The sequence below is a fragment of the Manihot esculenta genome, chromosome 15, assembly GCF_001659605.2.
Source record: "Manihot esculenta cultivar AM560-2 chromosome 15, M.esculenta_v8, whole genome shotgun sequence".
NCBI classification, from domain to species: Eukaryota; Viridiplantae; Streptophyta; class Magnoliopsida; order Malpighiales; family Euphorbiaceae; genus Manihot; species Manihot esculenta.
This window is the reverse complement of record NC_035175.2, coordinates 27,901,161-27,915,759: the sequence shown is the minus strand read 5'-3', so window position 1 is coordinate 27,915,759 and position 14,599 is coordinate 27,901,161.

Sequence of the window (14,599 nt, the reverse complement as noted above, 5' to 3'; positions counted from 1 at the left end):
CCTAGCTATGCTAGTACAGCCAAACACGGCAACTCATGCTCACTCTGCTTTTCTCATAGCTCACTCTGCTGAACTCTGGCCCTACAAAACTGGGGTTAAGGGAATGGGGTGAGCTACAAGAGCCCAGTGAGTAGAAACCATAAAACAGTTCATTCATTACATGCTTTCATGGAATGTGTCACAGCACAAACATCTCACATCTCGGATTAGACATGATCCCATAACTCCCTCTGTCGGTGCCCGGTCCCTATGGACTCCCAGGTCACTACATGTACTAGAGCCCGGCCCCTAACTACGGAGCTCCCAAAGGTCTTATATAGACATAACAGGTAGCGGGCTATTGAGATCGCCTTGGTCCATCCCATCAACAATAATAATGCAATGCAACATATTCGTGATCTCTAATGCAATACAACCTAGTATCACATGGCATCCATGATGCGTGTCTCATGCTCATACTGTAACTATCTTAACCATTAGCTTTAAAACATGCATCGTTAGTTCTATTCACCTGAAGCCAAGCTGTGGCTAACGCTGGGCCAACTCTTACACTGGAGCTAAACACCTCGCCTCAGATCCGATCCTACACAGATGGACTCACATGAGGTGCCAAACAACTCTAACATAACTCTAAAACAACGCTTAAACACCTTCCCAAAAACCCCCTAAAAGATCCTAGAACAATCATGCAAAGCATGCAAAAGAAGGCTGGGCAGGACACGTTCGGCGGCAGGTTCGGCGGCCGAATGTCCTCTCCAGAGACGAAACTCGCCTACTTTCGGCGGCCGAATCTCCTCTTTCGGCGGCCGAAGCCTTCGGGGGCAAGGTTCGGGGTCCAAAACACACTCCAGAGATGAAAGTCTCAACCTTCGGCGGCACCTTCAGCGGCCGAACCTCCCCTCCAAAGACGAAAGTCCAATCCTTCGGGGGCAGGTTGAGGCAGCCGAAACCACCTCCTCAACACGTTCGGCGGCCGAACCCTTCTTCGGCGGCCGAAGCTGGGTTCTCCAGTTAGGCAGAACCTAGCTCACCTCATGCACAACTTCCCCCAAACCTCACTCAACATGCATCCCAACACACATAGCAAGCATATACTCAAATATATGCACAAAGGGGTCCAAAACTACCTAAAAACCCCAACAAACAACACCCATAACACATAAACATACTCATGCATAAAAACCCTCAAAAACATCCTTTTACCCCTAACCATGCAACTCTACCCTTTCCCTCCATAAAACTTCCTTAAAACACTAGAAAACACAAGGATCAACACTTACCTCTTCTAGAACAAAGGCTGGTGTGATCCTAGCTTCAAAACAAGCTTCAAGAACTTCAAGCTCCACAACTTCCTCTTTTTACTCAAAACCTTCAACACCAAGTGAAAACTCATGAAAACCTTACAAGATTTGAGGAAAACACCATGAAAACATCCAAGGAGAGCATAACCTCACCTTTGACTACCAAGAGAGCTTCCAACACCCTCCATGGCCAGTCAAAGGGGCTTAAATAGGTGGCCAACCGCCTTTCCTTCGGCTGCCAAAACTGCATGCAAAACCATGCAACATTCGGCGGCCTAACGTGAAGTTTCGGAAGCCAAACCTATAGCACTTTCGGCGGCCGAACATTACCTTCGGCGGCCGAACCTGCATTTTGCCTCCTTAGTCTTTTCTCTTCAAAACTCATTTCCTTTCCTTTCAAAACCATAAAACACGTAAAAACATGTTAGAAAACCTTGTAGAAAACTTTAGGTTACCCGTGCAATACCCCTCCAAAACGAATCCGACATCCGAGATTCCACCGAACGGTAGGAATTCCGATACCTGAACGAGCCGGGTATTACAATCTACCTTTGGTGCAGTTTGCCTACAATAACAGCTATCATGCTAGCATAGGGATGGCTCCATATGAAGCTTTGTATGGAAGGAAGTGCAGGTCACCTGTCTATTGGGAAGAAGTTGGAGAAAGGGCCTTGGCAGGGCTAGAGCTAGTAGAGATCACCAGCAGAGTAGTACCAGTTATCAGAGAAAGGATAAAAACTGCGGTGAGCAGGCAAAAGAGTTATGCAGATGTCCGCAGGAAGCATTGTAACAGCCCGGAAACCGGTACCCCTCTGTAGCGGCTCCGACCTGCTCGGCGCTAGGATTCAGATCGGCTTAAGGCCGCCGGAACCCGTAGCAAGCCTCTAAACATCCTGAAACTCTAGGTATAATCCCATACATGATCAACTTTTTCATAAAACTTAAGCTTTGGTCTCATAAAACCTTTAAACTTGTTTTCCTTACCTCAGCTTGACCTATGCATGCAAACATAGAACCTCATACCAGATGGGTCATCAAGCTTGCTTTAAAAACATGCCTGCTTTGGGTCAAGGGATTGAAACCCTTTCTTCCCTCACGGGCCATTCAAAACTCATAACATTTAAAACATTTTCTCAAGATCATGCATAACAAAAAGGGATTTACCAACACTCTAGGCAAAACACAATTCTATACATCTCATGCTACAACACATGGCATATCTATACTTTTCTTAACTTGGCTCTATCTCTTTATACCTTACTCTTTCTACTCATTCAAAGTCTTTACATAAGAACCATACATCAAGTCCATCTATCATCATCATGCTCATGTCCACCACTAAACTATGCAAGCAATAAACATACATAGCATTACATAACATATCATCTCTTTAGCAACTTCCTTACATAACTATCATTATCTCCATAAACATATACATACAACATCTTTTATACATAAACAAAACACAACTAAGCTATTACAACCAAACATGGCAACCCATGCTTGAACCTCTTCTATCCCATAGTTCTTCTGACTTACTCTGGCTTGACATACTCTGGCCCTGCAAAACTGGGGTTAAGGGAATGGGGTGAGCTACAAGAGCCCAGTGAGTAGAAACAGAGAAAAACATTTGCTTTAGTTCCTCCATTTTTAAGTATATTATTATTCATTTTAATGTTCCACCCTTTTTATGTATTTTATTATAAAGACATTTTATTCAATTCAATTATTCTTCTTATTCATGCATTCATGAAATGCGTCATATCACAATTATAGCACAACAAACATCTCACCCCCGCTTGAGTTCATGCTAGCAAATCTCTTCCTCTTGCGGGTGATTTTAGAGGGTTCACGTAACGTCCTTCCCCTCAGGGTTAGACATGACCCCAACGTTCCCTCTGTCAAAACTTAGCCCCGAAGGAGCTCTCATGGGGCTTTCCTACATGTACTCGCCCGATTGACAAAGACTCATTGACAGACTTGCGGGCTATTGAGGTCGCCTTGGTCCACCCATCACATCATATACATAGCACATTATGCAATGCGTCACCTTCGTGAAACTAGTGCAATCATCCTATAACATATAAACATGGTGCATGGGCATGGTGAACTAGTGCAAACATCCTATTACATAACATGATGTATGAGTATGCTTTAGGCATTTGATTTTCTTAAAATAAAAGATTAGGTTTAGTTCTACTCACCTGAAGCCACTGCTCAACAAACTCAGGGTCAACTAGCACTGAAGCTAGACACCTCTTCTCAGGTCCAATCCTACACAGATGGACTCACATGAGGTACCAAACACACTCTAACAATTCATAAGAACTCCCCAAAAACCCCTCTAAACATCACTAAAACATGCATAGAAAACAGCCATGAAAAGGCTGGACAGGCACTTTCGGCGGCACCTTCGGCGGCCGAAAGTCTCCTCCAGAGACGAAACTCGGGTAGGTTCGGCGGCACCTTCGGCGGCCGAACCCTCTCTCCAGAGACGAAAGTCAGGCACTTTCGGCGGCCGAACATTACCTTCGGCGGCCGAAAGTCTGCTTTCAAGCCACAACTCAACTTTCGGGGGTAAGGTTAGGCGGCCAAACCTATGCATCCTCAGGCACGTTCGGCGGCCGAAACCACCTTCGGCGGCCGAACCTGAGTTCATCAGAACTCAGCCTTTGCACACCAGCCTCCAAAACCTTCCAAAACACCCCAAACCTCACATACTCTCTCCCAAGCATGCATACACACTCCCACAAGCAAAGAGAGCAAAGAAACTAGCTTAAACTCCTCAACACATCATCACATAACATACATTGGGCATAAAACCCACATAAACCCTTAACATGCATATCTACCCATTCTAACATGAAACCTTCATAAAACTTACTTAAAACTTCATGAAAACTCAAGGGAAACAAAGATCTACACTTACCTCTTGAAGATCGAGAGTTGGTGCGATCCCTAACTCGGAGGTGTGGAGAATCCAAGCTCCAAAAGCTCCAAGCTCCCAAAACTTCTATTTTAGCTTCAAAACTTCAAACCAAGGGTAGATCTTATGAAAACTTGAAGGATTTTGAAGAGAAGACACACAAGCAACCAAGGGAGGGCAGAAACTCACCTGAGTTCGAGAATGGGGAGAAAACTCGCCCATTTCCGATCTGAGGGCTCTTTATAGGTGGCCTGGTCATCAACCTTCGGCAGCCTAACGTGCCCCCTAAACTCATGCATGTTCGGCGGCCGAACCTCACTTTCGGCGGCCGAACCTTGGCTTGCTCCCACAAGACTTTCGGAGGCCAAAGGCGCTCCCGAAGCCTTCACATGTTTCGGCGGCCGAACTTCACTTTCGGCGGCCGAACCTGGCAAACGCCTCCTTGGTCTTTCCCTTCAAAAACTCAACTCTTGTCTATTTAAAACCATAAAACACTTAAAAACATTTTAGAAAACCTTTCCTTTACCCTTGCTCTACCCCCCAAAGAGGATTCGACACCCGAGATTCCACCGGACGGTAGGAATTCCGATGTCTGAATGAGCGGGGTCTTACATTCTTCCCCCCTTACAGAACATTCGTCCCCGAATGTTCAAACAAAAACACAAACAAACAATCAAAACCTCAAACTTGCGCTTGAACGCCACAAGCTTCTGCTGCGCTACTCTGATCCTTCTCTTCTTCTTCCTCACTGCTCTTACACTCCTCCTATAACTTTACAGGTACCATCCTGTAAGGAAAGAGAAATGGTTCCGGTACCAAGTACCACCTCTAAACCAAACTCTACCTTCCAGACCGATGGTAAACCTGATACTAGCCTGGAACCTCTGAACACTCGCTCTATCTATGGCACTAGGGCTGGTTCCTAGACCTGCCTGCTCAGCTCACAAACCCGAGCTAGAACTCTCTACTAACCACTCCTACACACTCTCCGAGCCTGACAGCTGACATTAAACTTCTAGGCATCCTACACGGTCCCCTCTGAAGCCTACCTCAGACCCATTCTGCATTTCGATCCCGACCACCTTGCGCTGCAGACGCAAGTATTACCAGCTCCATAAGTAGAAAACCAATCCATCCCCCGGCTGACATCCAGACACCCAAGTCTAGGACCTCATGCACGGGTGGAAGGCATCTACCCTCATCGGCCACTGGCCTGAATCTCAGCTACAGATGGATCCTATCCGGTCTACTAACCCAAAGAGAACACTCTACACCCAGAAGCTATCAACTCAACCTCTCAAAGGCTCCTAGAGCAACAACAGAAAAGGGAAACACACTAGAGCACAAACACACACATCAGAACATGAACAAGTGAGTGTACCTGGCACCACTGTGTCCGATGTGTCTGCTCCTCTTCCTCGATCACTGGCTTGAGCCACATCACCTGCAGCTCGCTGCTGGGACCACACCCTCCTGGGCGCAGTAGGACAATCACGTGCGAAGTGCCCTTCCTGTCCGCACCTGAAGCATGCCGTTGTCCCAACTCGACAAGGCCCTCTGTGCAACCTTCCGCACCTCAAACATCTTGTAGGACCTTGGCCAGAACTCGAACCATCTTCAACATCTAGCCTAAACCTCTTCCACAGCCTACCCTTCCTAGTCCTGCCCCATTGCTTAGGGGCTCTGGCTCTTCCCCACTTTCTACCTCTCTTGGTAGCTGTACTCAGCATGGAGGGATCAACTTCTCCTGAACTTGAACTCTTAGAATCCTTAGACTTTTCCATACTTTCCTCATCCATGTTCACTTGCAAACTAACATCCCTCCTCTGCACCATAACTTCTCTGCAGACTTCTACAGACCTTTCAGGGTCTCTTGCCCTGTCATCTCCACCTGACCTTGCAAGGGGAAAAGACTCACTTTCCCACTCAGATGGATCTGACTCCATAGAGCTCCTAGCACCTTGCATCTCAGCTTGTCTGAAACACAACAGGCACACAAGCACACATAAGCATCACATCACATAGCATGTCATCATATCATATGGTCCATGTGATACACACATGACCCCTCATGCAACATATATCATGGATGAACCTGTCACCTACAGTCTACAACATAGCAGAACATGCCATGACCAACTGGGCCAAGGGCCATACCTGGTCTCTCAGCTCATCTCATATCAGTACAAATCATGCCATCTCGCAGCTAAGGGACTATCAACATCCATAATACAACATAAATGCACATGCATCACACATGGCATTACACATCATCAAGCAAGACAGGACTCCTCATCCTATCCTAGTGGACATGATCTTACTCTTAATCTTTCTTAATGTGCTTGCCCTCCTAACATCTAGCACAACCTCTTTCCGATGTCTGAGCACCTTCGCATCAAAACACCGTACTCTTGAGGAACCTATGCTCTGATACCAACTGTAACAGCCCGAAAACCGGTACCCCTCTGTAGCGGCTCCGACCTGCTCGGCGCTAGGATTCAGATCGGCTTAAGGCCGCCGGAACCCGTAGCAAGCCTCTAAACATCCTGAAACTCTAGGTATAATCCCATACATGATCAACTTTTTCATAAAACTTAAGCTTTGGTCTCATAAAACCTTTAAACTTGTTTTCCTTACCTCAGCTTGACCTATGCATGCAAACATAGAACCTCATACCAGATGGGTCATCAAGCTTGCTTTAAAAACATGCCTGCTTTGGGTCAAGGGATTGAAACCCTTTCTTCCCTCACGGGCCATTCAAAACTCATAACATTTAAAACATTTTCTCAAGATCATGCATAACAAAAAGGGATTTACCAACACTCTAGGCAAAACACAATTCTATACATCTCATGCTACAACACATGGCATATCTATACTTTTCTTAACTTGGCTCTATCTCTTTATACCTTACTCTTTCTACTCATTCAAAGTCTTTACATAAGAACCATACATCAAGTCCATCTATCATCATCATGCTCATGTCCACCACTAAACTATGCAAGCAATAAACATACATAGCATTACATAACATATCATCTCTTTAGCAACTTCCTTACATAACTATCATTATCTCCATAAACATATACATACAACATCTTTTATACATAAACAAAACACAACTAAGCTATTACAACCAAACATGGCAACCCATGCTTGAACCTCTTCTATCCCATAGTTCTTCTGACTTACTCTGGCTTGACATACTCTGGCCCTGCAAAACTGGGGTTAAGGGAATGGGGTGAGCTACAAGAGCCCAGTGAGTAGAAACAGAGAAAAACATTTGCTTTAGTTCCTCCATTTTTAAGTATATTATTATTCATTTTAATGTTCCACCCTTTTTATGTATTTTATTATAAAGACATTTTATTCAATTCAATTATTCTTCTTATTCATGCATTCATGAAATGCGTCATATCACAATTATAGCACAACAAACATCTCACCCCCGCTTGAGTTCATGCTAGCAAATCTCTTCCTCTTGCGGGTGATTTTAGAGGGTTCACGTAACGTCCTTCCCCTCAGGGTTAGACATGACCCCAACGTTCCCTCTGTCAAAACTTAGCCCCGAAGGAGCTCTCATGGGGCTTTCCTACATGTACTCGCCCGATTGACAAAGACTCATTGACAGACTTGCGGGCTATTGAGGTCGCCTTGGTCCACCCATCACATCATATACATAGCACATTATGCAATGCGTCACCTTCGTGAAACTAGTGCAATCATCCTATAACATATAAACATGGTGCATGGGCATGGTGAACTAGTGCAAACATCCTATTACATAACATGATGTATGAGTATGCTTTAGGCATTTGATTTTCTTAAAATAAAAGATTAGGTTTAGTTCTACTCACCTGAAGCCACTGCTCAACAAACTCAGGGTCAACTAGCACTGAAGCTAGACACCTCTTCTCAGGTCCAATCCTACACAGATGGACTCACATGAGGTACCAAACACACTCTAACAATTCATAAGAACTCCCCAAAAACCCCTCTAAACATCACTAAAACATGCATAGAAAACAGCCATGAAAAGGCTGGACAGGCACTTTCGGCGGCACCTTCGGCGGCCGAAAGTCTCCTCCAGAGACGAAACTCGGGTAGGTTCGGCGGCACCTTCGGCGGCCGAACCCTCTCTCCAGAGACGAAAGTCAGGCACTTTCGGCGGCCGAACATTACCTTCGGCGGCCGAAAGTCTGCTTTCAAGCCACAACTCAACTTTCGGGGGTAAGGTTAGGCGGCCAAACCTATGCATCCTCAGGCACGTTCGGCGGCCGAAACCACCTTCGGCGGCCGAACCTGAGTTCATCAGAACTCAGCCTTTGCACACCAGCCTCCAAAACCTTCCAAAACACCCCAAACCTCACATACTCTCTCCCAAGCATGCATACACACTCCCACAAGCAAAGAGAGCAAAGAAACTAGCTTAAACTCCTCAACACATCATCACATAACATACATTGGGCATAAAACCCACATAAACCCTTAACATGCATATCTACCCATTCTAACATGAAACCTTCATAAAACTTACTTAAAACTTCATGAAAACTCAAGGGAAACAAAGATCTACACTTACCTCTTGAAGATCGAGAGTTGGTGCGATCCCTAACTCGGAGGTGTGGAGAATCCAAGCTCCAAAAGCTCCAAGCTCCCAAAACTTCTATTTTAGCTTCAAAACTTCAAACCAAGGGTAGATCTTATGAAAACTTGAAGGATTTTGAAGAGAAGACACACAAGCAACCAAGGGAGGGCAGAAACTCACCTGAGTTCGAGAATGGGGAGAAAACTCGCCCATTTCCGATTTGAGGGCTCTTTATAGGTGGCCTGGTCATCAACCTTCGGCAGCCTAACGTGCCCCCTAAACTCATGCATGTTCGGCGGCCGAACCTCACTTTCGGCGGCCGAACCTTGGCTTGCTCCCACAAGACTTTCGGAGGCCAAAGGCGCTCCCGAAGCCTTCACATGTTTCGGCGGCCGAACTTCACTTTCGGCGGCCGAACCTGGCAAACGCCTCCTTGGTCTTTCCCTTCAAAAACTCAACTCTTGTCTATTTAAAACCATAAAACACTTAAAAACATTTTAGAAAACCTTTCCTTTACCCTTGCTCTACCCCCTAAAGAGGATCCGACACCCGAGATTCCACCGGACGGTAGGAATTCCGATGTCTGAACGAGCGGGGTCTTACAAGCATGTAGATTTTCAGGAGGGAGATTTGGTGTTGCTCAAGGTGTCTCCTATAAAAGGGGTGATTCGTTTTGGGAAGAAAGGTAAGCTACCTCCACAGTACATTGGACCCTTTGAGATCTTGTAGAAGATCGAGAATGTATCGTACAAGTTTGACTTACCTACTTCAATGGAGAGAATCCATCCGGTTTTCCATGTTTCCATGTTATGAAAGTTCGTGTCAGATTCGGGCAAGGTTCTTAGTGAGCCTGATATGGAGATCCTAGGAGATCTCACCTATGTTGAGCAGTCAGTGCGGATCCTAGACACGCGGATCAGAAAGCTAAGGAACAAGGAAATCCCGATGGTGAAAGTCCTTTGGAATCACCATAATGTAGAAGAGTGTACTTGGGAGACACGGGAGTCTATGCTTCAGCAATACCCTCATCTATTTTAAGATTAGTGTTTATGTGTGTTATGCCTTGTATGCTTATTTGGTGAACATTCGGGGACGAATGTTCTTAAGGGGGGAAGAATGTAATACCCGGCTAGACTCTAGCATCAGAATTCCCACTTTTCGGCGAAATCTCGGATGTCAGAACCCTCTAGAAGGGTAGAATGTGGTTTTCTAAAATGTTTTCTCATGTTTTCATGGTTTTAACAAAGAAAGAAATTGAGTTTTTGAAAGAAAAGTACCAAGAAAGGAAAGCCAGATTCGGCCACCGAACTTCATGTTCGGCCGCCGAACATGGTGGAGTTTAGGGAGCACCTTTGGCCCCCGAAGGTGGTCTGGCTAGCCACCTATAAAAGGCCCCATGTCCGAAAATGGGAGTGTTTTCTTCTCCATTTTCGGGCAGAGGTGAGTCCAAACCCTTCCATGGTTAGTTTTGATGTTTTCCTTCAAATCCTTCATGTTTTGACGAGTTTTAGCTTGGTTTTGAAGATTTTGAGCAAAGATCGAAGTTTGGAAGCTTGGAGACCTCCGGAACTCATTGTCCCCAAATCTCCAAGTTGGGTCATGCCTCCTCTCGATCTTTAAGAGGTAAGCATCGATCCTCACCATTTTTGATGTTTTCAGTAAGTTTTGAGGGGTTTTAAAGAGTTTTATGCATGTTTAGGGTAGTTGTAATAATGTTAGGGTTTATGTGAGTTTATGGATGAAATGCATGTTAAATGTGTTGCTATGTGAATGTTGTTGGGGTATAGGTTAGTTTTAAGCCCCTAAATGCTTGAGGATGTGTTTATGTATGTTTTTGCTTGGTTTGGTTTGAGTTTGGAGGGTTTGGGAGGCAAAATGTGTGTGGGAGGCTTGAGTTCTGCCATTCTGGAAGAACTCAGGTTCGGCAGCCGAAGCCATGTTCGGCTGCCGAACCTGCCTGGGGAGGCAATTTGGCTGCCGAACCTTGCCCTTGAAAGCTTAGACTTTCGGCTCTGGAGGGGAGTTTCGGCCGTCGAACCTGCCCCCGAAGGTTAGCGAGTTTCGGCTCTGGAACCACTTTCGGCCGCCGAACCTGCCGCCGAAAGTGGCTGAGTTTCGGCTCTGGAGGGACTTTCGGCGGCCGAACCTGCCGCCGAAAGTGCCCTGTTCAACCTTCCTTTGCATGTTTTCTATAATTGTTTTAAGGTGTTTTAGGGAGATGTTTAGAGTTTTATTAGTGTATGTTTGGTCTCTCATTTGAATCCACCTGTGTAGGTTCAGACCCGAGGAACCGAGGACCCTAGCAGTGAGATAGCTGCTTCTGAGCCTTTTCAGAGTCAGCCTAAGGTGAGTAGAATGGATCTTTATGTTTCAAAGCAAATAAATTTTGAGCATGTTCATGCATCCCGAATACCATAATATATGTATTAGGTTGTTTTGCATTATAATTCACGAATATGACGCATTACATAATATGATGTTGATGTGGATGGATATTGGATGATCCATTGGCCCTTGATATGATATGATATGATATGGTATGGTATGGAAGTCCAGGTCGAGGCCCATTCTACGCCCCTGGCGCCATGGGAATGTTATGTTATGTTATGTTATGTTAAGAGAAAGTCTAGGTCGAGGCCCATTCTATGCCCCTGGCGCAATTGGAATGTGTAGAGAGCTATTGGTGACAAGTCCATCCTTGATGTGATTTGTTTGTGATGTGATGCATTCCATGAAAGCATACGTTTATAAACTATTTTACTATTCTGCTCATTGGGATCTAGTAGCTCACCCCTTTCCCTTAACCCCCAGGTTTGCAGATACGGGATAGACCAGGGAGTCAGCAAGAGTAAAGGTGTCATGTATGTAAGAGATTAGTTGTAGACATGAAAGACAATGTAATGTAATGTAATGTAAAATATTATTCAGAATTGTATTGAGGTTTAGTATTGTGCTTGACCCTAATGTATGAGAATCCCCTTTTTGTACATGATCTTATGCTAATGTTTAATGATAAGTTATGTAAACCAAGCTTGATGTATGTAATGTTGACCCAACTAGAGCATTTGATGAGGGCTCTAGTATGGAGTTTGTATATTTAATGTTTGGTGCATGCTCAGGTCAAGCTTGGTGTATGAAAAAGTTTAAGTTTTTTTTGAAATGTATGATCATGTATGGGATTTATCAGGTATAACAGGTTGTATGTTAGGCTTGCTACGGGTCCCGGCGACCTTAAGTCGATCTGGATCCTAGCGCCGGTAGCGGTCCGGTTTTTGGGTCGTTCTAAACAATACACATCAAGGATGAACTTGTCACCAGTAACCCTCTACATAATCCAAATAATGCACGGCCCTCGACGGAGCTCCTCAGGATTTCCTCTTAAATATAACATAACATAACATATCCAACTGTGCCAAGGGCGTAGAATGGGCCTCGACCTGGACTTCCATATCATATCATGTCATATCATATCATATCGAGGGCTTGTGGGTCATCCAATACCCATCCACATCAACAATAAATTATGCAATGCATCATATTCGTGAATTCTAATGCAAGCATCCTATAAACATGACAATCGTGATGCATGAACATGCTTAAAAAGCTTAATTTCTTAAAATAATGATTTGGTTTAGTTCTACTCACCTCTGGCTGACGCTTGACTAACACTAGAATAGCTGACTCACTGCTGGCCTCTACGGTCTCCCAGGTCCGATCCTACACAGATGGACTCAAATGAGGGACCAAACATAACTAATACATGACTCTAAACAACTCCCCAAAAATCTCCTAAAACATCATAAAGCATGCACACAAAATAAGCAAAGGAAGGCTGGGCAGGGGACTTTCGGCGGCCGAAGGTCCCTACAGATCCGAAAGTCGAGCACTTTCAGGGGTAGGTTCGGCGGCCGAAGATCTCCACAGATTCGAAAGTCACTAACCTTCGAGGACAGTTTCGGCGGCCAAAACTCCCTTCTAGATTCGAAAGTGCATGCTTTCGGAGGGCAGGTTAGGCGGCCAAAGATTGCCTCCACAGGCAGGTTCGGCGGCCGAACCTGGGTTCTCCAGAATGGCAGAGCCCGATTCTGCCTTACGCCCTCAGCCACCAAAACTCTCCAAAACCACACATCCATCTCTACAAAACATGTATACACACTCATCAAGTATAAGGGGCATAAAAACTAGCCTAGACCCCAACAAACAACTATAAAACAATACATAAGCAATCATTCATCAACACAACTAACACAAACCCTAACACTTTAGACCTAACCGATTCATGCATTTTCAACCCTTATCCCTTATTAAAGCTTACTTAAAACATAGGAAAAAGCAAGGATCTACACTTACCTCTTGAAGATCAAGGGTAGTTGTGTAACGACCTGGAAATCGGACCGCTACCAGTGCTAGGATTCGGGTCGACTTAAGGTCACTGGAACCCGTAGCAAGCCTACTATACCTCCTGTGTACCTGATAAAATCCCATACATAAACATACATTTTCATAAAAATTTAAACTTTTCATATATCAAGCTCGACCTGTGCATTCCACATAAACTGTATACATAAAACCCATACTAGAGCCCTCATCAAATGCTCTAGTATGGTCAACATCACATGCATCAAGCTTGGTTCAACATAACTCATTATAAAAACTTTTACATAAAAACATGTTCACTGGGATTTACCAAAAACATAAACTAGGGTAAAGTACAAATCTAAGCCATGATATAGTACATGTCCACTACTATTCTATTACATGAACTTATACCCGCCTCTAGTCGACTTCCCGAGCTATTCTTGACCTTGCAAACCTGGGGTTAGAGAAAAGGGATAAGCTACAAGAGCCTAGTGAGCAGATGTTAGTGTATATGCCATAGGCCATTATCTTGGACCTTTTTGTATGTCATTTTGGTTATTAATAAAAGAGGTTTTTATCATTATTATTTGTTTGCATGTTACATAATAATGATTATCATCCCTAGTTACTTATTATTATGTTGATAATAATAAAATATAGCTAGTATGATTATTGATTGATAATCATGAGATGATTATATATATGTTGATATAATTCAATAATCATAGATACTTGTTAGAGAATAAAGTATTGGATGGACCCGCATTGAGATCACTACATGGGTCATTGTCATAAGTGAATCTCAAAGTAGTTATGTCTTAATCCTTTAACTTGAGATTGTCATAGTTTTCAACATAAGGACTGTTATGTTTTGACATAACCAAACGTTGTCTTTAGTCGGACAATCATAAAGGTTATGGTTGAGCATGATAGAAATTATGTAGAGGATAATGAACAATCAAGATAGGATTTGTCCCTCTCTTTGAGAGAGATATCTTCTGGGCCCCTCGATAAGTGAGACTGAGAAATTGATAGAGCATATTTTAGTCCATATTATCATGATGTTCTTGATGTTTATTTACATCTTTTCTGCTTAATTTTGTGGTTTTAATCATGTTTTGCAAATATTAGATGTAAAGAGACAATATGGAGAAAATGCTCTTAAAACTGCCAAAAAGTGCCAAATATGGAAAGTGCCAAAAAGGAAAGTTTTCAAATAAGGAAAGTTTTCAGAAAAGAAAAGTTTTCAAATAAGGAAAGTGCAGAAGCAAAAGCAAATAAGGAAAGCTCAGTCAGAAGATTATTTGAAATTCAAATCGCAGATCTTTCTTTCCTTGTTTAAAGATGTGCACACACTGCAGCAGTCATATCTTCCTATTTAGGCAGCAAGATCTCATGAAGACAAACTTGCCTCTTCTACATTCA